This window comes from Corvus brachyrhynchos, unplaced genomic scaffold (assembly GCF_000691975.1).
Source record: "Corvus brachyrhynchos isolate BGI_N302 unplaced genomic scaffold, ASM69197v1 scaffold14, whole genome shotgun sequence".
In the NCBI taxonomy this organism is placed as follows: Eukaryota; Metazoa; Chordata; class Aves; order Passeriformes; family Corvidae; genus Corvus; species Corvus brachyrhynchos.
Window position 1 is genome coordinate 9,266,511 of NW_008239110.1, and position 25,967 is coordinate 9,292,477.

Genomic DNA, 25,967 nt, shown 5'->3' on the forward strand with positions numbered 1-25,967 from the left:
ATTTTTTTCCAACTAACTTCACAGACAAATTAAATTGACACTATTTTAAAAGAGACACATCCCGACTTTCTTTTTGACATCTCAGGTGACATCTTGGTTAAAGTTACTAACTTTTTCACTGAAAGGTATGTTCTTCTGCTAAGTTCACAGAATAGTTTATCGAGATAACATTGTATTACACAAGTGATGAAAACGTTCTTGATTGTAGTGTAAACACATAAATCATTTTTCCTCACCCTGACAAAAAGCCACACAATCACTGTATTCCTGTTTTGTTTTTTTGTTTTTTTGTTTTTTTTTTTTGTGAGTGCTTAGAAGAACTTAAGCCCCTTTCAGTTTAGTTTCTTTCTCTCTGGTAGGCCTCATGAAACTTTTTATTGTCATACTCTGTCAAGAGTAATTGCAGAACAGACAGGTCTTTAAACTTCTTCTAAAATATACAAGAAATTACATGAAATTAAAACTCTTTCTTATGTGTTACATCTGCACATCCTCCCCAAAAATTTCATTTCCAGGATTAAGAGAGTAAGAACAAACCTTGCAGCTTTTCAGTCTGAGAGTAGCAGAAAAGAGAAATATGAAGTGACTTGGCTATAGGATAACCTCATCAGACTGAAAGCAAGAACCCACCACTTGAAGTGTAGTGCAGTTTTACTGCTTATCAGATGTCAGTCACCAGCAAGCCAGCACACCCTTGGCTAAATCACAATCCCCTTAACAGACTATTATTTCATTTGCTGGTGAACTTCAAAGTGAATGTTTCACAGATGATTCTGTGAAGGCTGTCGTTTGACAGCTTTGGTTGCTTCTTTGCAAATGAATCTGTTTCGATTTAGTTTTCTTACATTCTAATTATTTCTTATATCTAGCATCCTCTCTGGAAATATAAATTTCTCTGACAGTCATAGCCTAAAATCCCTTTAGTGGTCTTATATGAACACACACAAAAGGACAAAATAAAAATAAAGCAGCAAGAAGCTAAAATGATGCACAAAATTCTCTCCTTTGTGTTTCCACGTGCATAACCCACATTTCCCCTTACTGACACTGCCTTAAAAATACAAGTAGGTGAAGAAAAGCAGTGGATAGCCTGCCTTATCACCTAACCTCTACAGCCAGAGATTTAGAGTGGGGAGCTGACAGGTTGTGAGGACCAAAAGATGGCAAAATATCATGAGCAAGGAGACTCCACAGTAAGGTAACTTTTCTCTTGTATTACCTGATCTGTACTGCTCAGTTCCATGTCTCCTGACATATAAATTCATGCTTCATATGCAAGCTATATATCTAGTATATAAAGCCCATAATATTCTACACATATAGATGGAACACACACAAAACACAATATGCATTTACTAATAATTATAGGGCTAATATATACAAAAATATATTTTTCATGCAGCTGTTCAGTTCATGAATTTGCATTTTGTGTAAGAAAAAGTGTCCAATATAAAAAAGTATGTCCATTTTATTTAATCATAACAGTGTGCTGGGTGGGCATTTTTATCTATTTTTTTTTATAGGACTTTAAACAAAGAGAAAAAAACTATTTGCAATTTTATTTCTTAAGATGGTTAAAGGATTTTCCAGAGTGATCTCATCTAAGCAATCACTCCAAACATCCTTGTTCAGCAATTTTTGTGGTTACATTTTAAAACTGGTTGCCATATTCTCTCACTGCTTTCCTTGTAAAACCATTTAGAGCTTTACCCTCTGATGACTATGACAATTTCACCAATTCCCCACTTTAGTTATTCATGGACTACTTAGGATTCTTTCAGTCACTATTAATTTTCTCCCACTTTTTTCTTATGTTGTATATTTGCAGAATGAAATGATATGTGTACTGAATTGGTAGAAATGCTGTAACAGCCAAGACTCCTGAAGAGCATAATATCTTTGGCTACAGGAGATGGATAAGCCCAGAATCTCTTTACTGAGTTATGCCTAAACACATACCAAAATATTGGTATCAGTTAACATCACATGAAATATTAAATCCATATTCAAATAAAAAGCTTCAGTTGACTTTTTCTGTGTTTGTTTAGGTAACACTGCTAAAAAGGTCTTATCAACCACACTGATTGTAAATTCATTAATACTTTTTTTCCCAGCCTTGATCTATGACTATAATTTCTTTAGCTTCACACACTATATAATGGACTAGTTGATTGATCTCTGGAAGTGTTACCCTTATCTAAGCTTGGACTCTAATTTTTGTTCAGTGATCTCAGATTTTTATACTAAGATAAGGTTGTTGAAGCCACATATGGTCTAAGAAATGCCTAAAGAATGGTCTGATATTGCAAAGAGAGGGAGTGACAGCTCTGCCTTTTTAGCCAATGCAACCTCTTAATTCTCAGCACATTAAAATCCCTGAAATAAGCCCTTGATCAGAGATCTTTACTCTGTCAGACATTTTCATTTCAAAAACTTTGCCTCTATGTAATAGACTGCGGCATGGGAACTGTGTACATGTGGTGTTTGAAAAAAAAAATTAAATAAGTTTTCCACCAGAATGCAGATTTTTCTTTAGAAGCATTGCTTCTGTGCTTCATGGATGTTACAGATTTTTTGGACTTCAGGATAGAAGATGATAGTTCCTGAGCTTTCCCAGCACTGTATTCCAGAGGGTAAATCCAAAGTTCATTCTCTAGGGGAGAAGAGAAACACAGAGAAATGACACAGCTGAATCATATTTTTCAAGACTTGTATCTATTTGTATTTATAGAGATACCTCTATAATATTTCAGATGTCAATCAAATATATTTCCTCTTTAAAAATAATATCTGGTTTTATTATTATTTTAGGCATTTTCTATTTTGACAACAGCAGCATAACAGCTGCAAAAGGAAAGCAAATTTGGGGTAAGGTGAAAACAAAATACCGTTATATTAAAAAGCAAGTTTTGTGTCAAAATGTTCTCCTGAATACATTTAGACAATTTAGGTGAGAGAATGACACAACCAGGTGCTTTCTTCTTGTTTGGAGTTTCTGTTCTTGACTAAAATGCACTAAAAAACTCTCTGTTCTACTCTGCACTTGATCCTGACCCAAAAATATGAGCAAAGCTCTTGACTGATATTATTTAAAACTGTCGCCCACATGTGTTTTCATGAAAACCAATAAACTTGTGTTACAAAAATACACAAACTCTTTTGATACCAACATACCATTTTAAAGGTCCATAAAGGTGGTTCAAAAGGACTTACACTACAGCATCTGAACAGGAAAACAAAGTAATTCTTAGTTATTATTTTTACAAAGAAATATAGAATTTAGTTTGCTATTGGTAGAATTCATTACATACACTATAAAAATGAATTAGCATTTACATAACTTCAGATACATTTGTAAATCATCTGTTCCATGTATTTTCAGCAGTTTTATTAATTTTTGTAGAAGTAAAAGCTTATACAGACTCAGAAATCTGCAAAAAGGCACCTGGAAAAATGACACAAAAAGAATGACCATAGAATATTAGATTAGGTAAAAGCTGGGAGCCCTTGTCTTGTTTGTAAGATGTCACCAATAAGGAAGTACCTTCAACCTAGAAGACTCAGCTTCTAATTACAGTGAGGCACATCAGCTTTTAAAGATGGCTGTATCTGGTTTTTAATTATTCCCTCATGTAACTAGGAAGTGAGAAAAAACACAACTTTGCTGACCTAGCGTCATGGATTGTGTCATGTTATATCCAACAAAATGCAAAAAAAAATGCAAAAAAATGTTTGGCTTGCATATTGTGAATAAAGATATTGAATTAAAACATTAGAATGTATATCAGACTGTTCATGAATAGTCTGACACCTAAAATAATGGGAGAAGTTTTCTGAGTAGATATTTGCAAAAAATGAAACAGTAAATCACAGTATCTTTATTTCTTAATAACAATCAAATTCCATAACATGATATTTTGAGAGTTGATCTGCAATGCTGATTAATATGTCTTAAATCTGTATGGTTTTGAAATAAGATTGATTAAAAGGATTCTTCTAGTTCAAGCTAATAAGCATAAGTTATATAAAAGGGGTAGGGCTGAAAATACGTTTTAGTCTTTGATAATTCTGCCGTGTCTTATGGAAGATTCAAGGGTCAGTCTCATTCCACTGGAAAAAAACACAACTCCCCCACACCTGGTAGGTACTTTTTCCTTTTTTACCCCCATTTTATTTACCTATTATCAAATCTTTTGATTGTCACTGTTTGCCATGTAAAAGGTACATATGAAACTTACACAGCTTAGGAAGCAATTTCTTTCTGTAAAACACATCCTGTGAAATAGTCACTCTTGTGAAATCATCAGGGCATAATGGCAAAAACAATAATTTCTGGAAGTCACACACATACAATTTCCCATGGGTTTGTTTGTTTGTTTGTTTGTCTTATGAGCAAATAAAATAATAATTTTTAAAAATACTTACTGTCAAAATGACTGTCCATGACTTTGGATAGTGAAACACTTACAGGTATTAGGAGATAAAATCTATAGATCAGCCCTTGAAAAGATTTTTTTTCAGAACAAAACATTGCTACAGAGTAAATACCTTGTGATAGATGACTGCATTATGACCTGTTTGAACACTGGTGTGTATCAATAACATAGTTATATTTAAGATAGGTTTCATTTCAACATCATTGATTTGTTCTTCATTTGCCAGCTGCAAGAGCCATGTACCTCATACTGCTCAGCAGAGGGGCAGAATCCATTTCACTCGAATCAACATTTCTATTGTCTGGTAAGGGTTTGATAAATTGAATGGATTTTAGACTTTTTTAGTCTTAATATATTACTAAATTTGTTCCAGATTTGTTAGTTAGTTTGTTTGCTATATTTGCATGCTGGATAATCAGTTTAAAGATAATGTTGTACTAAACAAATTGATCCAATTTTTGCCTGCTGGCTCTTCAAAAAGAATGTTGCCCTTGAGTTCCCTACTGTCTTCTCTAACATTTATTTCAATGAAAATAGTAAGGAATTTTTAAGGCTTTAAACCATACAATTTCCACTGTAGAATAACACATTGGTAAGTAGTCAGCTGACAAGGAGGGTTTTTTCTCTACTCCTGTATTAACACATGTATATACATGAATATATATGTGAATACTGCATTTTCTACTTTACTATGCATTACCAGCCTGGTCTATAATCCAAGCTTTGCTTACTCACATTCCCTTTGTAGGCTCTTACAAAGTCCCTTTCTTACACCAGTGCAAGCTTCCCAGACAACTGATGAACAATCAAACTGACAGGGTGGAAGAGCAAATGCCCAGTAGTTCTTTTCACACAGACACTGCTACAAGTTTTTTTAACTGATAACTTCCCTTCAGCCTTGACTTTTTGCAAAATTAATGATTTTATGTCTTAAAATATTAAAATCTCCCACCAGCCCTGTGCATTTGAAATGCCCATACCATAATCTGCCATTGTGTAAGGACAAAGGATAAACTAAGAATACGACATTCTTAAATTATAGTTGTCTTTGTATTATAATTTGATTTGCACAGATTGCATTTTTTTAAAATTTATTTTTAACAGCTGAAAGGAAAAATTACATTTACTGTGCTTCAGAAAAGTGAGCCAGATCTGACCTTATGTATGTGAAGACATTTTGGGCAAGAGTCTTTCTGATCAGATACAGTTTGCTCTTCTTTGTAGAAATTTGCAATACCAGAAAATGTCATTTTGAGTTTAATTAGTTCTGGCATGGTGATTACATCAACAGACAACATGGCTCTGTATGAGCTGTGCAAGGCACAGCTTTGTAGTGTAAGCTCCCACAGAGTTCATAAACTGTGCCTTACTATTATTTGGCAAACAGAAGGACAAAAACAGTTACTTGATATCTTTTTTAGTCTCATTAATGTAGCAGTAAATTTCATTTTAAAGTGATGGCATTATTGCTACCTCATTGGGCAGCCAGCCTAGTTGTAAAGATGGAGCTAAATACATGGATAATGGCCAATAATGTCTTGTTCTAGTGTATATCATCCCATCTTATTGGTAGAAAATATGTAGAAATCTCATCAATGAAATGAGCTATATGCTAACTCTCAAAGATGTAATGAAAGGTTTTCCAGAGATCTTAATGAAACGAGGAAAATTATGAAAGTTTATTGGTACTGTTGTAATTAGGGTGGACCAGACTCAATTACCACAGTGAAAACAGGTTAAAAAAATGGATATAGGTAACTAAAACAGGAGTCACACATGTTTTGAGACAAGTACCAAAATTGTACTCTCTCCAAGCCTTTGACATGTATCCAGTCTTAATAGGTTAGGCATTTATTTTGTCCAAGAGGTCTAACAGTGTGCTCCACTCTGTCCACATGGATGAGCAGTCCTGAACTCAGAGGAATAGCTACCTGAAGGCTGGTCAGTGCTTGAGCTCTGTCAGGACACTTCAAAACTGCCACAGTGGTGCCTGATGAGGTCAAAAGGGAGATGGACCCTCTACATGGACCCCACATGTGTGATAAGATGATGAATTCCCTGTGGTTCTTAACACTGGGACATTTAAATAGCAGGATACAGTTTTTTTCCATTGCATTTTAGTACTGATTGGTTTATTGCGTAGAAAAGATGGATTAATGTAGGCATATAAATACATGGTAAAAATGGTACTACTTTATGTAAAGCAATTATAACTGTTCACCTTACATATTTCTGCCTGACTGGTGTATACGTGATGTATGAGCAGTACTGCCTTTTTGACTTGGAGAGCAAGTTTCATACAAACAAAGGAGTCCCAAAAGGTTTACACACCTTACTCTTGAGGTGAAGACAAAAATGAATTTAATAGAAAGGAAGTAGAATAACTTATATGTTAATGAGAACTCAATCCACAAAGGGTGAGCTGGAAATAATTCCAATGTGGGTGACATGTTTTATAGGCATTTAAAATTGATTTAAAAGATTAAAAATGGCTGATGATATTTTTTCCTCAAATTTGTTTACAAAATAGTTTTAATTCAGGGACCAGTTCTAAGTGAACTGAGTGTGGATTTTGAACCAAATGATCTTTTTCTTCTTTTTCTTTTCTTTTTCTTTTTCTTTTTCTTTTTCTTTTTCTTTTTCTTTTTCTTTTTCTTTTTCTTTTTCTTTTTCTTTTTCTTTTTCTTTTTCTTTTTCTTTTTCTTTTTCTTTTTCTTTTTCTTTTTCTTTTTCTTTTTCTTTTTCTTTTTCTTTTTCTTTTTCTTTTTCTTTTTCTTTTTCTTTTTTTTCTTTTTCTTTCTTCAATCTTTCTTTCACATCTAAATAAACTGGCTACTTTTATGTCAGAGAAACTTATATAAAAATATAACCATATCAATGTAAACTCTTCCTCACTATGTTCAAAATAAAGAATACTTTTAACTTGGGATCTGGTATAATACAGAAATATGGAGGAGTAGCCCTCATATGCAAGTAATAGTTGAAATCACAGGCATGAATTAAATGGTAACAGTAAAGTCAGCACAATTGCATCCATAACTTTGTCATCTGCTAAACTCCCTGAAAGGAGGAAGACAAAACAGTTGTTATGAAAATATTCTATATTTCAATCCTGCAATATGAAAATAGTTAAATACACAATAAAAGGATTTTTCTGCTTGACTAAAACAATGGCTGTAAAGCTGAAACAGTGCATGAAATGCAATCAGACTGGAAACTCCTGGAGGGCTAGGTCTGTATATACAATACCAGCATGAGCAGAAGCATTTTTAAAGATGGGGTTTTTTTTTGTATTTCATACATGAGGTACATATAAAATCTGAGTGACATTCTGAATTTTATCATGAGTGAAAATTTCTTACTATGAATTGGTTCTTTTCTCCCCTCTGTCAGTGCTTGTGTCATCAATGCCTCTTGCAGACAGAGGTGGTTTGTAATAGCCTCTTAGATCCTTGCACCCACTCAGTTTCCATGACAGGATTGGGTTCTACTTTTTTTCCTCATCCTTCAGCTACTATTTTAAGAGTTCATATGACTGTCATCCAGCATTCCAGAAATCTGTCAAAGCTCAAAGGCAGGAGAGTTTAATGGCAGATAGTTATGAATTGCTATTGCAGTAAAGTTTCAGACTGATTTAAAAAAAACATTTCTCTTCTCTTCTCTTCTCTTCTCTTCTCTTCTCTTCTCTTCTCTTCTCTTCTCTTCTCTTCTCTTCTCTTCTCTTCTCTTCTCTTCTCTTCTCTTCTCTTCTCTTCTCTTCTCTTCTCTTCTCTTCTCTTCTCTTCTCTTCTCTTTCCCTTTTTTTTTATAGTAGCAGTGAGAGAATTAGCTTCTACACCCAATCCTCATATAGGAAAACATGCTCCTATATGAGGATTAGGATCAAATGTTTATGTCTAGAAGCTCAATAAAGAGCATGATGTTGCATCCCTGAAACGGAAACACTTTAATTATTGAACTATTTATAAGCATGATCAGTTACTGGAACAGTAACAAATCTACAGGATTTAGGCAATCAGGTGTCAAATCATCAAGGCTTTAAGCAGCTAGCACACTTGCTCTTTATTCATATTTGAATAAGATATTTATTAAGTGACTTCTAATAACGAAAGAATTAATAAAAATGTACTTCTTGCACTGAAGTGCTACCAAAATATAAAGGAATATAATGACTTGCTGTAAATAACTAGATTCTTTCTCATTTTGTCTATTAAATGGATAAGAGATATTAGTAAGAGGCAGAGAACTTCCTCATATCTTAAGTCCCATTTGTCAGTTGAGAATATCAGAATAATAGCATTAAATATATACCATACCTTAGTTGCTGTTACAAGATCTTCTGAATATTTATAAAGCAGAATCTGAAGGGTTTTTTTCATGAAAGGAGCAGGAAGTTGGATTTAATGCTGTAATACTTCTTTGAAATATAACCGTGTGCCTTTCTTACTTATAGTTCTCTGGCACACTGTTCCAGGTTATTCAGCAAATCACAGTGAATTGTTCTATTACCCTTCCCTAGGCTGCAAAAAGACGTGTCAAAATCTGTTTCAAGAAACCCTGGCTCTGCCTTTTTGTTCTTCAAGGTGACTGCCTTCTTCATGCCATCCCCCACAGATCATACCCATTAAGGAATCACCACAGCAGAGAAAGCAGTCAACAGCAATGAGCACTAACTCACTCTTGCAGTGATTTCAGCCCAAGAAGTGGCTGGTAACAAGATCATAAGCCAATGCACACAGGCCTTGAGAGCTAAGAGCTCTGGGGAATAGCTCCCTGCATCTGTGGTTCCATCAAAAGAAATCAGGTTGCACTGTCTAGGAGTAAGTGCAAGACCACAAATTGTCGTATTAGAGACAGAGAAATGATGGTGCAATGGAAAAAGTTTAAAAAATGCAAAGAAATCCAGATAATATAATTTTTAAAAAAATCAAAATTTGTCAACCACATTTATCTATTTTGAATCACATAAATTGGTGTAGGTAAACACAATAAATGTGAATGGTTAAAATTACGATTAACTTAACCATTTAGACTAATCTAAGATATGGCTTAAGTTTAAATGGATATTGGTCATCAACAATAAGAAAAAAAAGAATAAATTGCTCATGCCAGTAAGCAAGAAGAAAATTCCAGTCTAGTAAGGGAAATGCATGAGGTGGGCATACTAAACAATGGCAAAACATCCAGAGTGTGCTGTATTTTTTCCATGCATCCTTATCTAAGTGTCTTAAATGTGGTGGCACACCTTAGTGTTGGAATACATGAGAATAAAGTGACCAATGGGAAAGACTAGTAAGAACAGGATGCCTTGATTTTGCTGCTGTGAAATTATCAGTGAAACTGAGGTTCGTGATCTGAACTTTTTCTTTCTGTCCTCAGGAAAAAAAGATTAATTAGCTTTTTCTTTTAAAACAGAGATGTTGGTAGACCAGTCATCCAGGAAATGTGGGGCCTGACTGGAGAGCAGCTGAGTCCTCATGGTCTGGTCTAGACAGGGATTATTTCTCCACCTTTTGTTTTGCAGAACCAAATTTGATGCTAATTGGGTTATCAGTAGAAAAACATAAGTAAGCCTTGCTCTGTAGTCTGAGGGGGTTTAGTAAAAGGTTCAGTTTCCTTTACTCACACTGGCATTACATTTTGTGTTAAAGGCTCATCAGATAAGATACTGAATTCAAAGGCCCTTTTTGTATTTACAAATACATTTCAGAACTCCCAATTACCTGAATAACAAAAAAAACGAAATGAAGAACTTGTAGCTGCTTTAAAAGTAGATGTTGCAGCAATCTTGTACATTTTCCTTCTGATTTTTGTTTTATTGGCATTAAAAGATTTTGTTTGTATTTGACTAAATTTATGGAGATATGGGGTTTTCCCTTTTGGTGTAACATGCAAGAACACAAGAGAGTAGAGAAGGCAGGAAGACTGTAAAGAAGAGTATTAGGTAGCTGAAAGGCCCTGGAGATTCCCTGTGCTTTTGGAGTACAGGAAATTATGGCACTGAGTTGCATACATTATTAAAAATAACAACAATTTTACTATTATTAAACAGACCAGATATCCTATTTTCTGAATCAAAAAGAATGACATGAGTAACGCTGCTAAAGAAGGGAGCTGGTAGACCTAATGGCAGCTGTTTCAGGGACTGGAGAACATCCGTGATATGACCTGAGATCATAACAAGAAATAATTTATAAAGTACATTGCCCTTTTCACATTATCAACAATTAAAACTACAAGGAAAAGATCTGAATTTACAGCAGCTCAGTAAAAGGCCCAGTATAAGCAGGGTCATTTCTGCCTATGTCCCACAAATACATATATGCAGTATTAATTATGCAATTAAATTGCATTGAGAAGTGCATAATTGGGCAGTAAAAATTTTTAAAAACTCATCATTCATTGGTCAAGATCTATATTTGTTACTATACTGTTTGAAGCTGATGTCAAGGAAAACACTTCTTTTTTTAAAGAGCATTTTACAGAAAGATTAATAATTAGCATAAATAAATATGTTTTTCATATTTACTTTTGTTTGAATATTTTTTAGAAGAATTTAAAATTTTAACTGTTATTTTACTGGAGATACTGATTTAACAACAGACCTGAATTTGTGTTCTGATTTTCACTTGTGTTTTCAGCTTGTCATATTACATTGTTGTGCAATAAATCAGGAACAGAAGCAACGTTCTAAAAAACTAATAATTGTGAATTTAAATTTCAAAATGAGCAGTTAAAATTCATTTTTTGGGACACAAAATGGAAAGAAACTTGCAAATAATTTCTAGTAGGGAATACTTAAGAGAGTCTTGTAATCTGCTTTTGAATATTTCATGCAGAAAAAAAAGAAAAAGAAAAATGGCAGCAGAATCCAGTACATAAATCATTAATTTTGAATTATTCACTCATCTGTATCCTGGTAAAAGCTTAAATATAATTTCACCATGTTGGACCATGATGTGATGACATCTAGTGTTGCAATATTGAAATAATCTGTTCTATCAGAACATGAAAAAAATCCCAGCAATTTGGTGTTTGGAATTAAGTCTCCCTTCTGACTCATTTAATATATAAGCCTGAGAGCAATTTGGTGTGTTTTGTAGCTCTTCCTGATGTTACAAAATACAAAAGTATAATTGAATTCTGCCACAGAGAGAAAAAAAAGAGAAAATATAAAAGACAAGAAAAAGGAAAAAAAAAACCAAAACAACCAAACAAAGAAAAAAATAACAATTAAATCTAGAAATGCTTTCTGCTCTGCTTGATTCTGTTTTCAGAAGTATTTTATACAGAAGAAACAAAACTGCACCAAGTTTTCTGAAAGGATAAAAGCAGCACTAGGGGTTGGCAAAAATTATGTGGTACTATAGTAGTCCAGAGCAGGCCACAAAGTTGATCAGAGGGCTAGAGCACCTCTTTTATGAAGATGGGCTGAAAGTTGAGGTTGTTCAGCCTGGACAAGAAAAGGCTCCTGGTAGACCTTACAGCACCTTCCAGTGCCTAAAGCAGGCTGCAAGAGAGCTGGAGAGGGACTTTTTACAAGAGCATGTAGTGATAGGATAAAGGAGATTGGCTTTAAACTGAAAGAAGGTGGGTTTAGATTAGATCTTGGGAAGAAATTCTTCGCTCTGAGGGTGATGAGGTACTGGAACAGGTTGCCCAGAGAAGTTGTGGATGCCCCCTCCCTGGCAGTGTTCAAGGCCAGACTGGATGGAGCATTTGGACAACACTCTCAGGCACATGGTGTGATTCTTGGGATGACCTGCGGAGGGCCAGGAGCTAGACTCGATGATCCTGATGGGTCCCTTCAAACTCAGCATATTCTATGATTCTATGACTCTATGGTTTGAGCAATCTGTCTAGGAGAAGACATTTGTCTCAATGGCAAGGAAGTGGGAACTAGATGATCTTTAAGGTCCCTTCCAACCAAAAAATTCCGTGACTCTATAGAATCATAGATTGTCTTGAGCAGTCAATGAATATCAAGACACAGAAGATTTGTTGAAATAAAACTGGCTGTAAAACAGGCTGCAAAAGATTTAAATCCTTTAAAATGAATTTTTATGCTCTTAAGTGGCAATAGCTACTGAAATCAAAAGAAAATTTTCCACTGATTTGGCTGAACTCTATCATATTTTAAGTGTACTGATTTGGAAAATGCTCAGAATTCATGATTCCTTGTCAGTAAATAGACTTTTCTGTTCTCAGTAATGTTTCAACCGATCTTGATTCTGACATCTGTATTGCATAAACTCAATGCACAATTCCAATATTAACATCTGAAAATACTTTTTGCTTTGTCATAAGGCTGGTCAGTATAATGGAGATTTAAACCAGTCCAGAACAGAAATACAGAAATCCATAGGCTTTTAAGAAAATTATTTCTAAAAATTACTTTCAGATGTTTCAGTGAAATGTAGTTTTACAAAGGCCAAATTCTGCTGTGATTCTGCTGAATTGAAGCTTAATCATGGAAAATTTGGAACCATTCAGCAAAGCTGAGCAGAAAACAATTTAAGTTTTAAAGATTCATATAATTCTTTTAATATCATCAATGGCACTAACCCAGTGCTTACTGCTAAGTGAACACTTAAGTTCTTTGTTAAATTGAGCTTTACCTAGCAGTGAAATTAGTACCTACTCAGCCAGTCAGACAATCAAAAAATGTGTAAAAATAAATACTGAAACTTAGACAAAACCAGTACAACTATACAATCAGCTACCTGTGCATTCAGAAAGAGCCAAATAACTTCCAGGCCACTAAATATATCTGACAATACATTGTCTTTTTCTTTCAACCAGTTTTAAATTTGTTTTGATTTGTCTTAGCTCTCTTCAACTCCTGGCCACTTGTCCATGCTTTAAAAATAGAGATTTAAAAAAGGAATAAATGAAAAACTGTGGTCATCTGTTTACCCACTGCTTTTCTGATCCCATATTGTTCCCCCCCCGTAGCTTTCCCTTGCTCCTAGCCCTGGCCACTCCCTTGGGCTCTCCCTATTGGTTCCTGTACCCCAACCCCGCCCATGTACCGCCCCTGCAATCTGACAAAACACCCCTGCACCCGAGCATGAGGTCCCTCTGCTTCTGGGGATTGCTGGGACAAGATGTAACTATTAAAAGTCCTCTCAAACCCTCATGGAGAGACCCTTCTCACCTCCTTTGCCATCACTGGTTGTAGGGCTGACAGCTGCCAGAGCAAAACCGTGGGGCCGTCCGAAAAGGACTACGGGAGGGCGACCATGGTCATACTGCCCTAAGCAGCCCCGCTGAGCTCTCAGGAAAGCTGCAGCCTGCTAAACTAAACCTAGTATTACAACAAAAAACCTATTTTGCCTCTGAAAGCCTTGAGTTGTAGAGGATGGAAAGACATTAAACACAAAGTTCAACTTGAAGATGCAAAAGAAACCACTGTAAATATAAGGTTGAATTTGAAATAAATATGCTTTTCCAAAGCTTTTCCAAAGCAGAGTAGGTTTCACATGATATGGCTTGACATGACAGACAGCAGTGCTTGTCATCATTTGCAAGTATAACAGGTCCTTAGCGCAGATTCCAAGTGGTGCTATGGTTGTGTGTGTCACCTTGTATAACACAGACCTACTGAGTCAGGCTTATCATCCTTATCACCTCTAAAAATCCCTCACAATGGATTTCAAAACCTAGTCTAATTTTCCCACAAAACTTTGACTTAGACTGGAAGTTCTTCAAATATTTGGAGACAGAAAAAGATATGTATATCCCCCTTGCAACTTAGATTTTATGCTCGATCCCGTTGAACTCACAAAGGCATGTATGTGTCCTGATCCCCAATGTGTCAGTCAGTACAATGAGACACCTCAGATGGCCTCTGTAATTCACAGAGCAGAGCAAGGCACCTACGTGAATAGAACTTTTCCATGGGTTGCTTGATGCCCAGCATACCAAGAGAGGTAAGCCTACGCCAGCCAAGAGGCATGTTTCGGGTTGCTTTCTCAGACTAAAGCACTGGCTTGTGGCTTTGTCACTCTTTAGAACTGGAATTGATAGACAGAAATTCTTTTATGTGTTTAGGAGCCTGAAAAAAAGCCACATGCTTGTCATTACAGCCTGGTGGTAGACAGTGTGTAACTGGGGTCCTTAGTTCTACTTTCCTGAGCAATAATACACTCAGAGGTGGATGCACAGTGGCATGACGGAGTTGCATTTTCTTTCTATTCCTTCTTCTAAAGAATGAACAGATTTTGGGGCCTAATGGAAAACCTAAACCCCTGCATTTGGGTTGTGGAAATGAGCACATTCTCCTGGAATGAAAAGTCCTGAATTTCAGTTCCTCCTGTCAATGCAGGTTTATGCCAAAGATTTTTTAAGTCCAAAAATATAAACATCTCCTAAAGTAGAGAGCATGGCTACCATGACCTTGATGCAATCCAGCAGTTTTGTCCTTACTACTCTTTGGACATCATGCAAAGATTTTTCTTTGTATTTTCTATTTTGTCTGTATAGCAAAATAGTTGGCAAAAATATCTCAGACTAGTTAGAACGTCTTGGTGATAGAAAAAACATGTATTTCTTACATTCGTGACATTTCCCCCAGTGCTATTAAGTAAGCACATAAATCAGAAAGTCTTTTATGTCAAAACTGATCAAGGTACTTTTGTTTTTAATCCCACTTTTATTTCAGTTTCTCTTCCTAAAGTCAGCATTTACAACATGAAAGCAACAGACCTTGCTTGAAAAACTGGTCCAGGAATTGTCTTTGAGTTCAAAGCACAAAGTCCACAGCTTCTTTTCTGGAAGTGTCTTCCATGAAAATGCTACAACTGTCAGCAACAAAAAAGAATAAGTTTTGAGAACTTACGTGCAATCTCAAAGACAAGACTTTTATGACTAGAAAAGCTAAACAAAACACTTAAGATTTTATTTTGCCAATTTATGGTATATATCAGCACTTAAGTAACATCTTAATATTTTTGAAATAAAATAGCGACAAACTTTCTTACATGCACCATTCAAAGTATTAGGCTTATATTTATATGTAGTTTGAGATATGACAATGTGATAATTAATGTCGTGCAAAATTAAATAAATCATTAACACTTTTAATTTATTGCATAAATTAAAAGTTTATTATATCAGTTCACTCACAAGCTGATGTAGAAATTGTTGTATTCTGCATTATCTGGAGAAGCACAATAACACTTGAAAGGAGTTGCTTGTGCTGTACACATGCAAGGAGATGTGTTAATGACGATGATAGTAACGGTCAAGGTGTCTTTTGGACATACATTGTGCTTTAAGTTGCCTGTGATATTTGTCCAATAAAGCAATCTTTTTTGGTTTTTTGGGTTTTTGTTTGGTGTTTGGTTTGTATTTTTGCTGTTTAACTTTTATTTTAGTATGCTTTGTCTCTTGAAGATCTGCTCCAGGCATCTGCGTCTGGCAATCACTTCACAAGCTCGGTTTGCCAAAAAGTTTAATACTGATTCTGTAGTACCTGCCACCTGCCAGAAATTGTTTGTTATGCAAGGGGTGAAACATTATCTTACTGATTGGGTCAAGCCCAGTTCATTTTCACTCTGATTTTTGTCTTGATAACAGTATATAGAAAATGTAAGTTAACATTAAGTTACCCCCTTTCAGGGGGTTAACCAGCTTGATAGTCCAGACCGTAACACGCTGCCAGTTATTTCCTTTTTCTCCTATTTCTATAATTTTTTATGTGCTTTTAATTGCAAGCAGATTTCTTAACCTTGAAAATTAGGAATGCAGGATAAACAGTCATCCATGATGAAACTGAATATGCTCCACCTCGCTCAAATAGCAAGAGATTTTTTCTTCTTAAAGCTTCGCAAATGTGCATACTTTGGAAGTATCTTCTTTAGTGCTTCGATGGCATTAGCATTCATGTGATGAAGATTGGAAAAGAACACTATAATCTGCAACATTTTCTTCTATATACTCTTTATTTCTACCAGCAAAAGAAATTCTCAAAAAGGGAAAAAAAGAAAAAGAAAAAGCAATGAAACAGGGCTATGCCCTGCCCACCAGTGCACTCCAAAGAGGACAATGGTTCATTCTCAGAGTCTGACTTAGCAAGGATTGAAATGTGAAACTGTAGTCTAAGAGTTTGAAATTAAATAGGAGAAAAGCTTTTCATGACCTGGTTTGCTATACTGAAGCTTTCGTGATAAGCTAGGTCAAATTATGTCAAATTTTCCTACAGCTGGAATTATGCAACTGCCATCAAATGGTGGAAGTTGCAGGATTCCTAATCAGAGCATATCAGGGGAATTTTTGCAAAAAAAGTCAAGCTTTTTCTTCACATGTGATGTGTTGACACTGGCCAGCAACTAAGCACCCACCAGTCACTTGCTCCTCCCCATAGTGGGATGCAGGAGAGAATTGAAAAAGTGAGAAAAACTCATGGGTCAAGAAAGACACTTGAATACATGAAGGAAAAACTGAGGAAAAAACCCAAGTGATGCAAAGGCAAGCATTCAACACCTCCCACTAGCAGACTGATGCCCAGCCAGTCTCCGAGCAACAGCATCTTTGGAAGGACTAGACAGAGATAGAATCTCCACCCAGAGTCTTAAATGAAAAGTAAGGTTTCTGCAAGGAAGACAAGCAGATTGAGTTTGATAAGGAAGAATGGTGAGCAAGCAGAGGAATGTACAGAGACATGTGACATGATCATAGCAGAAAATGGCTTTTATTGCAGCATTCATAACGGATCTGACATGATAATACACATCAGGGAGAAGAAGAAAAGATGCAAGATGGTTTGAATTTGAAGGAGTTTCATTCTTTAGTTGCATGCTTTAGCTTAATTTAGCTTAGACAGGAATGTTCGTAAGCATATTTGTCTGACAGAAACTAATATTTGGGCAAAGCCTAGGCAGAGAGACCTACAGGAGGGTCTGAGTCAGAAGGGACTAGAGATATGGATCAGAAAAAATAAGCAGTAGAAATATTGTCAAAGAAGGTGTGGGGAGGGAGAGGATGAAAATACTTTAGCTATCTCCTTGAGTGACTCTTGATCTAGAGGGAAGCTGATCAGTCTAGAATACACATCTGGGAGCCAGTAAGAAAGTGATTGTATTTGGTTTTGTGATGAGGTTGCAGAGAAATGAATCACAAGGGAGGATAAACAGAGAAGTAGGTCAAAGAAGATGCAGCAGAAGTACTGGTTCTGAGATTGGCTAACAGCCATTAATGGCTGTAATAAGAACAGCTTTATTTTGTGTAAAAGATAAAATCAGATTTGGGAGGGATGCAGTGTATGTCTAACAAAGAGACTGTCAGCAATTATAAACAACATGTTGAATTGACTTAGAGAGGCAAACAATAAAAGAAGAAAGACAAATAGCTAAGTATTAGCAGATGATGAGATCTGGAAATTTGCATCAAGTACAAAAGTATTTCACAATAAACTGTTCATCAGATAAATGACAATTTCTAGTTTTCTCAAACTTAAACATATATAAGTCTTGTAATACTCTGAAAAATTCTTCAGGCTGTATATCCTTCATGACCTGTGCTCCTCTGCATCTTTCAACATTTGTTCAAGCCTTTGAGTGCTTTCAGATCTGGCCAACACTTTTTACAATGAACCTGTGCAAAAGGAAAATTTCCAATATGTCCATTGAACATATTCATGTATGGAATTTCTTTATTATTATTTCCCTGTCTCACAACTCTAATATCACTCTCTTAGTTATGAAAACATTAGCCTCATAGCTAGAAAATTGAGTTATTCAGGAAGAAGGGTTCTGCTTTCACAGTGAAATCCGAACTTCATGAGAGATATTTGTCACTGAAAATGAATAAATGGTCTTTTTTTTACTAATTAAGAAAAAAATAAATTATTAGTAAGTATTCCCCTGCAATCACTTAGTCAACCAATAATATTCCCATTCTTTTAGAACTGTCTTCTAGGATGATATGGAAAGTGGTGACTTGAGGAGTTTCAAAATTTGTAATTACACTTTTGGGATTTCTTTTAAAATATTTCTATTGTTCCTCATAGAGAAAGTATTTAGACACAGATTTTTACTTTTTGTTAAACATTTAAAGTATTATTATTCCTAGCTATAGTTTTAGTCATATAAAGATATCACAAGACTGCAGTTTCTAAGACATATAGTTGTTACTAGCCTGTTATGAGAGAGGTTTAAACAACAGTTCTCCATTCCTCCTTCCTATTTTTTCTTTTCACATTTGATAGCGATCAAGTTGCAGGAATGATTTTGCCTGTGGATTTCTTTCTTTTGGTTCCAGTACATGTACCTCTGAATTTGAGCCAAATGGAACAACTCTGCAGTATGTCCTCTGTGCTGGGTGAATCTGGGACAATGGTTGTCAATGGTTTTACCATACCACAGGACTACTGAAAAAATCTGGAGAAGGAGAGTAATGACAACCAAGACTGAGAAACCTCAAAACCATTCACAAAAATGAAGTTACCACCTCCAAAAACCAAGTCCACTTTGAGCCTGTCAACCACACTTCTTGCATGCTCTTTTTTAGAAAAAAAATAAAATCCATCTGCACATCCTTGGCTCTGTCGTTTGTGGTTCCTTTTTAGGTATAGGAAGATATCAGGGCCACATCCATTCATTTTATGAACACAGAGGTTTGAGGATATGCTATTCTAACCATGGTCAAAAGCACATGTGTCTCCATGCCTGTCACTTTTCTAGTACACATAGAACAATAAACTAGGTGTGGTTTGATTTGTTTTTCAACAAAGACAGTTATGCTGATCCAGCTGCAGTCCCTACTGTGGCAGACATAGAAGATGTCAATGAAGCTCTGCTTAAGTTAGGATTCTGGAGTTAGCTGGATTGATGGCCTCCTAGAAAACCACCTGCATGAATAATCTGTTTTTATTTTTGAAAAATGATCTGAAATGGTTATGAGACTAAAAATGGGGATAAGTCACAGCCGGAGTCATTCTGAATCTGAAGGTGAAATGATTGAAAACTAGAGGACAAATGAATAAAATCGTAATTCTGCAGAAGTACACACCTCTGTCTATTCCGGACAAAATATTTTTGCAAATAGAGATTTCCATCACATCTTGGTAAGCATATGGGTACAACCTTTCATTAGCATGAAATATTCTGAATATAGCAAATCACAGTAACATGAGGCCCTGCCAGTTTATTTGCATTAATTACAAGAGGAAGTTGGTAGTGGAAGGAAGAAACAAACCCATTTCTGAGGCCTCAATCAGCAAATAAATGACAGAAACCTTCTTCTAAAGCAATGAAGTTGAACTGTAATTTATGTTACACGCTTTGAACAAATTGCATGCTAGCATCATTTTCCAAAATTGTAATGTGCATTTACTGTGAGGGAATTTAAAATTATAACAATAGAAGAGAAATTAAGAGGTACTAGTAAAACTTTCAATAAAAAAATTCTTAGCTGGAATATACTGAATTAAAAGCCACAATTGATGAGGGTGTTTCCAGAAACCTTACTGAAACCCAATATATCTAACATACTAATCTTCAGTAGCTGCTGGTGCCATCAGGGCAGTCATACTCTTAAATGAGATTCTTTAGATTTATTTAGCAGCAATCCAAATGTACTATGTATCTTCATTTTCGTACAGGTTATGTCTTCCTCTTAACCAAAGTCCTATTGTCCTGAAGTTGCAAAATGCATGAAATATTATACTAATGATTCAGTTACAGAGTGAATTGGATGCTTTGCCAGGGACTTTTTGACAAAGTGTCTGAAAGTGCTTGTCAAGATGCAGATTGAATCACCAAGTGCTTCCTTCCAGCCCTGTTTGGATGACTGGCTCATGAAGTTATCTCCCTGACTTGGGGTCACCCTCAGTGCAACAGCTCTTAGCGTAACAAAAGGAGTTGTGTGGCAGCCAACATGGGTTTGCCAAGAACAGGTTTTGTCAGAATAACCTAATTCTGTTCCATGACAGGATAACTGGACAGAGCAGCAGAGAAGCAGTAGTATCACAGCCTGACTTTAATGGGGTTTTTGATACTCTCTCAGGTGTCATTCTCATAGCCACACCAGGGAGCTATGGTCTTGGTGAAACTACTGTTGGATACAATCTTGCTGGAAAAGTGTACCCAAATAATATCTGGGATTGACCGGTTCCCAGGATGGAGGGATGTAACAGGTGGAGTTCACTAAGGTTTTCCTTAGGCCACAGGCCAGGCCTGCTCGATGTATTAAGTGGTATAACATGGGCCAAGTCTATTAAATATACAGAATATGAAGCTGAAGCTTCATTGGGAAACATTAAATATCACCAAGCTGGCAGCAGTACTCTGGAGAGAACTATGCATTTTTCCAGTTAACCACAGCAGTCTTTGTATGCTTGCTTAAATTACATTGGTCTCCAAACGTGGTCTGTTATCCCTTGATGTTCTCCAGAAAAGAAGAATGTAGAGATGAAGTTATCTATATTCATCTCTATAGCTGTTGGACAGGAAACGGTAACCTTAAATTGAAGATGTCAAGAAAATGCTCTAAGATTAGAGACATTAGAGATCTGGATCAGATTTCCTAGAGCTTGAATCTTTTTCATTGGTTTCCGATGGCTGAACCTGGCAGGGTGGAGGTCCCAGCTGATCTCCCCTGCTCTGGCCCCACAGAGGTGAGAATGCTACAAGTCCCTTCCCTGCTCCCAGCCGTCCGTCTGGCTGAGCAAGTGTTCCCGGTAGGGGCACACACACACGCGCACATGCGGAGTACAGACATGCTTGTCCTCATGGAGCCTCTGCAGTCAGAGCGCGCTGCTGGTACCAGTGCCATGAAGGGCTCAGATGGTCCCCTCCAGCTCCTTCTCTCCTTGCAGGGGAGGACCGAAACTTGCAATAATGGAATATATAAACAAAAAATATTTGTCTCTTTACAACTAACCTTAAATGCCCAGTCTATCTGGTTGCTGGCCCATGGACCTGTGAGTCCTTAAGGGCCCACTCCAGCCACTGGCACTCAGATCTCTTGTCAATGTAGTTTGCTAATGTTCTCACATGAACAGAATAGAAAGTACATCCATATGAAAAACAAGGAAAATTTGATAAATGTCAAGAATGATGTCATAATTGTCAGTCACTTTTCAGGAGTACTAGACTTTATCCTGGAGTCCACTTAAGGCCTCTTTTGAAGCAATGTTATCGGACAACTTTACTAGGCAAGAAAATACAATTGTATCTTACCTCTAAGTCGTGTTTTTCCTTTCAAACTTTATAAAGAAAGCAATACATTATTAAAAGCCCAGTCAATGTGGGTTTTTTGGTTGTTTATCTGTGTGTGTTTACTTGTTAGCTTTTTCTCATGGTAAAATATGTTCCCTAAACTAAGTATAGAGACAAGTCGTAGATCTGTGACAGTAATAGCCTGATTCCCACATGCTGAATATTTAAATGGCAGACAGGATTAGTGAAAGGTGTCTCTGCCCATGGCAGGGGTGTTTGAATGAGATGATCTCTAAGGTTCCTTCCAAACCAGTCTATGATTCTATAAAAGGTTGAATAACTCCTGTCATCTTTGCAGAGATTTTGTCTTCTGTGTTCTAAGGGTCACAAAAACTGGGAGCAGAACAAAAACTTACAGCAAGAATCTGCAACTTAATACCTCAATATTTGGTTTTGTTCCTTAAAATGTCAGTGAAAAAAATATTTACAGTGAATGAAATAATCAGAACTGACTTGGTGGAATAAGTACAGGAAAAGCAAACCCATCCTAAGTTTCAGACATTTACCCTAAGCCATAGCCTTTCCAAGTTAAAGGAAAAGCAATTATTTAAGTACTTTTTTTCCACATTTTGGAGCTTACCTATACTTTTCAACCAGAGTAATGGTCTCCCATTATTTTATGAACTAGATACTTTGCCTTTTCTTGCTGACATCCTACTGCAGAGAAACAAAGGGTTTATTTCCTTTTTCCATTTTCTAAGAATCTGTGTTTATACACATTCCAGTTCCAACATCCAGAATTTACTTGTTCATTCTAGATGTGGAGAATTTCAGGACAGATGTATTTTGCTGAAAGGACAGTGGAGAATGCCTGAATTAATGCTGCTGTGGCCATATTCCCCTCTGCAGTATTTGGGCGAGATGGACAGAATTCAGCTAGCTAGGATGGCTATTAGCACAAAGTGTGCAACAACATACACAAAGCTCGGTGGAGTTAGATCAGAGTTCATCTGAAAGCTTCCACTTAAAGCTTTTTGCTCAATATTTAAAAGTGACCTTTAAAAGGGAATTCCAAACTTGTGTGGTTTAGTTCAGGTAATAGGAAATCCCAGCCAACACTAGTACTTAAACACCCTGTTTTAATCCCCACAGAAATAATTTCTCTATTCCTAAATTACCACCTCCTGCAGCCAGTAATGGTTTTCCAGTGAAACCTGGCAGGATTTCGGAGTCGCTCTCAGCTCGTGTCACCTTTCAGACACTGCTGGGTTACAGACTCAGGCAGTGACAGCTCAGGCTGCCCAGCACAACAGATATGCTCAGACCACCTCTTAAACTGATATGATCTCTCACCAGAATAGGTTGGCAAAAGCAACCACAGCAATTTCCTGTGGTCAAAAGCCAAGCTGAGGCCCTGCTAAGGAATTTTAGGTACTTCAGCAAGTAATTGCAATGTGCTGGTGAGGGGATGTGTTACCCCCACCTGCCTTGGTTCCACCCAGGGCTCTCATGGATCTGCTGGTAGTTCGACTTCTGACTCTTTAAGCAAGCTAAATACCAACCTGTGCATAAGCAACTTCTAATTGTTCACAGAGAAGAGTAGAAAATCAAAGTGTTGTCTCATGCACTGATCCTGCGGTTCAGGACCTGATCTTTGATAATAAATATGCAACATAAATATGACTTTCACCTCTCTTCAAACAGTAGTTCAGGGACCACCTACCACACACCCAATGCCCTGGATAAATGAGATTCCTTTGTCATTTCATTTTGCAGTCTGAGCTCTACTGGGAGAGCAGCTGAAAGAGCTTCTTGCTCTCTTGCTCCCACCCCTCCTCCACATCTATCAGACAGAGTCATATGGTTCCTGGTAGAAACCCAAAAGGAAATAAAGTCATATTTTTGATCAGAGCCAAAACATTGTTTTAGAATAACAGCTGTCAAAACCTGGCCAAAAAGCTTGACTTTAACTGTGTATAAAATTTCAGTCTTCAGTTTGTACAGTGATTTGTAAAAGGGTCAGTGGCATTGTCTAGGATTATAAGGAAGCACTGGTGGAAGCATTTAAAAGATCGGGGAAAAAAAGGTCCATGTCAATCAGCTTTTCAAACATTCAATAATTTTTTCTCCTTTCAGTAGTAAACTGTGCTCAGCACAAAAGTCTTCGGTCTACATGCAATTAAGGACAGGACAAAACTAGGGAAACATGCTGCGTATCAGGCCTGAACTGGAAAGAAAAACGATTTCAAGCTATGAGTTTTGCTAAGGTACACTTCAGAATTGTTTTTGTTAAAAGACAATAAGGGCATTGTCTCCTCCTCCTCCCCCTCTGCAGGTACTCTAGGCTATTCTCTTCTACTTTGTTCAAAAACATTACCAATCCACAACATATTAAAGGAATCATTGTTAGGTTGTGTACTCTTAATTCTCTTTCCAGACTGATTTTCCCAACCATCACATGTGCCTGGCATATTTCTCCTGATGTGATGTATATAACTCCTTCCAAAGCTCCTATCCAAATGGCCAGCCTTCATCGGGGAGAGGCCACAGCTGCCTGGCTCTCTCTGCAGAGACGTGCACTGGAGCATGGCTGGCACAGCTGTGCTGAGTTTTATTCATGGGCAGACAGAGAAAAGAACCTTTCTGGCTGCAGAAAGGGAGGGAAGGGTCTATCAATGGATAGAGGTTAACATCCAGAGAAAGCTGGCATTATCTCCGTGTTTTATTGGCTTGTTTAGATTCAGTGGCTTTTCATTTGTTTTTTACTTGAAGATTGGAAGTGGCTGGAAGAAGCCAGGGAATACATGTACCCCAGCTTTGACAAGACCAAAAGGTTGAACAAGACCAAGGTTTGAACCTTTGTTTTCACAGTCTACACCTACGAGGTCTTCAGACTTATAAGCAAGTTTTCTGCTGACCCATTTTTCTTGGGCTGCATATGACACACCATCGAACTTTTCTTCACGGTCCAAAGAAAAAAAGTTTGCCTTTCTATTATGTGCTTGTTTTAGCTGGGGTGGGGTTAATTTTCTTCGCATTTGCTAGTATGGGGCTGTGTTTTGGATTTGTACTGAGCACAGTATAGATAATATAGAAATGTTTCTGTTATTGCTGAGTAGGCCTTACACAGAGCCAAGGCCTTTTCTGCTTTTCATACTGCCATGTTGTCAGAGAGGCTGGGGAGGCATGAGAGGTGGGAAAGAGACACAGCCAGGACAGGTGACCCCAACTGACCACAGGGATATTCCAGACCATGAGAGATCATGCTCAGTATATAAAGTGAGAGGAAGAAGGAGGAAGTGGAGGATGTTTGGAGCCATGGGTTTCTCCTTCTCAAGCCACTGCAATGTGTAATAGGACCCTGCTCTCCTGGAGATGGCTGAACACCTGCCTGCCCATGGGAAGCAGTAAATTAATCCCTTGTTTTGCTTTGCTTTCGGCACAGCTTTTGCTTTCCCTGTTAAAGTGTCTTTATCTCAACCCACAAATTTTCCACATTTTACGCTTCTGATTCTCCCCCTGATCCTGCAGGTGAGGATGAGAGTGGGTGAGTGTGTGAGTGAGTGGCTGTGTGGAGCTTGGTTGCTGTCTGGGGTTAAAACACAGCACAGTATCACAAAGCTATATGAACCACCCATGAAAGACCTATCTTTGGTAAGTTCTTGTGTCTCATCTATATCACTGTAGATTTTCTGCAAAGTTATACTTGGCAAAACACTGCAAAGGGCTTGTTTTTTGATAGTAGTGTTAAGACATTTTCCTAAATTGCCTCAGTCATGCTATGAAATAAACTGTACTTCCAGTACAACTTTTTTTCTTAAAAAAAGTGTTTTGCAGTTTAATTTTGTTCACAAATGCAAGTGAAAAATTTATACTGGCAACATTTTATAATGCAGACCTGTCTGTGGTCATTTTCTCTCAAATGGGACAAACTGAAAGTTAATGTAGAAACTGCTAGTGCTGCAAACTCAGATTTGAGAACCTGAAAGTGAGGTTGAACTCATGTTTTCTAACGCTTAATCATCCACTTGGAATTGGAAGAAAAAAAGCCCCAAACACAAACCACTTCATCTCTCCAACAGTAAAGTAAATGCAGTTGTTTTAAGTGGACTTTCTCAGCACGTAATTGCTCAAAATTTGTAACTTGTTTACAGTTGTTGCCATACAAGATGGAAAAGACTACAGCTCTGTTAAATTCTTTCTCCTGTGATAAAAGGTTTTAACAAGGCAGTAAATTTGTTTCTGTCAGCTAATAATCCCAACCAGATACAATTTTTAATACACAGTTTTATTATATGCAAAGGATAGACCTCTTACATTAGAAGGTGCCACTTTTACAGCCAATTATTAAAGACAGTGTGATCTCTTT

The 25,967-nt window shown here is 36.8% G+C and overlaps 1 long non-coding RNA gene across 1 annotated transcript; it reads right to left on the reverse strand.

Moving 5' to 3' along the window:
- Window positions 1-270: 270 nt before the first annotated feature.
- LOC108447985 lies at window positions 271-3,303 on the reverse strand. Its single transcript, XR_001863729.1, has 2 exons — window positions 3,175-3,303; window positions 271-2,653 (listed from the first exon to the last, which is right to left on the reverse strand). It is a non-coding gene; the product is annotated as an uncharacterized LOC108447985 (long non-coding RNA).
- Between the last annotated feature and the right edge of the window lie 22,664 nt (window positions 3,304-25,967).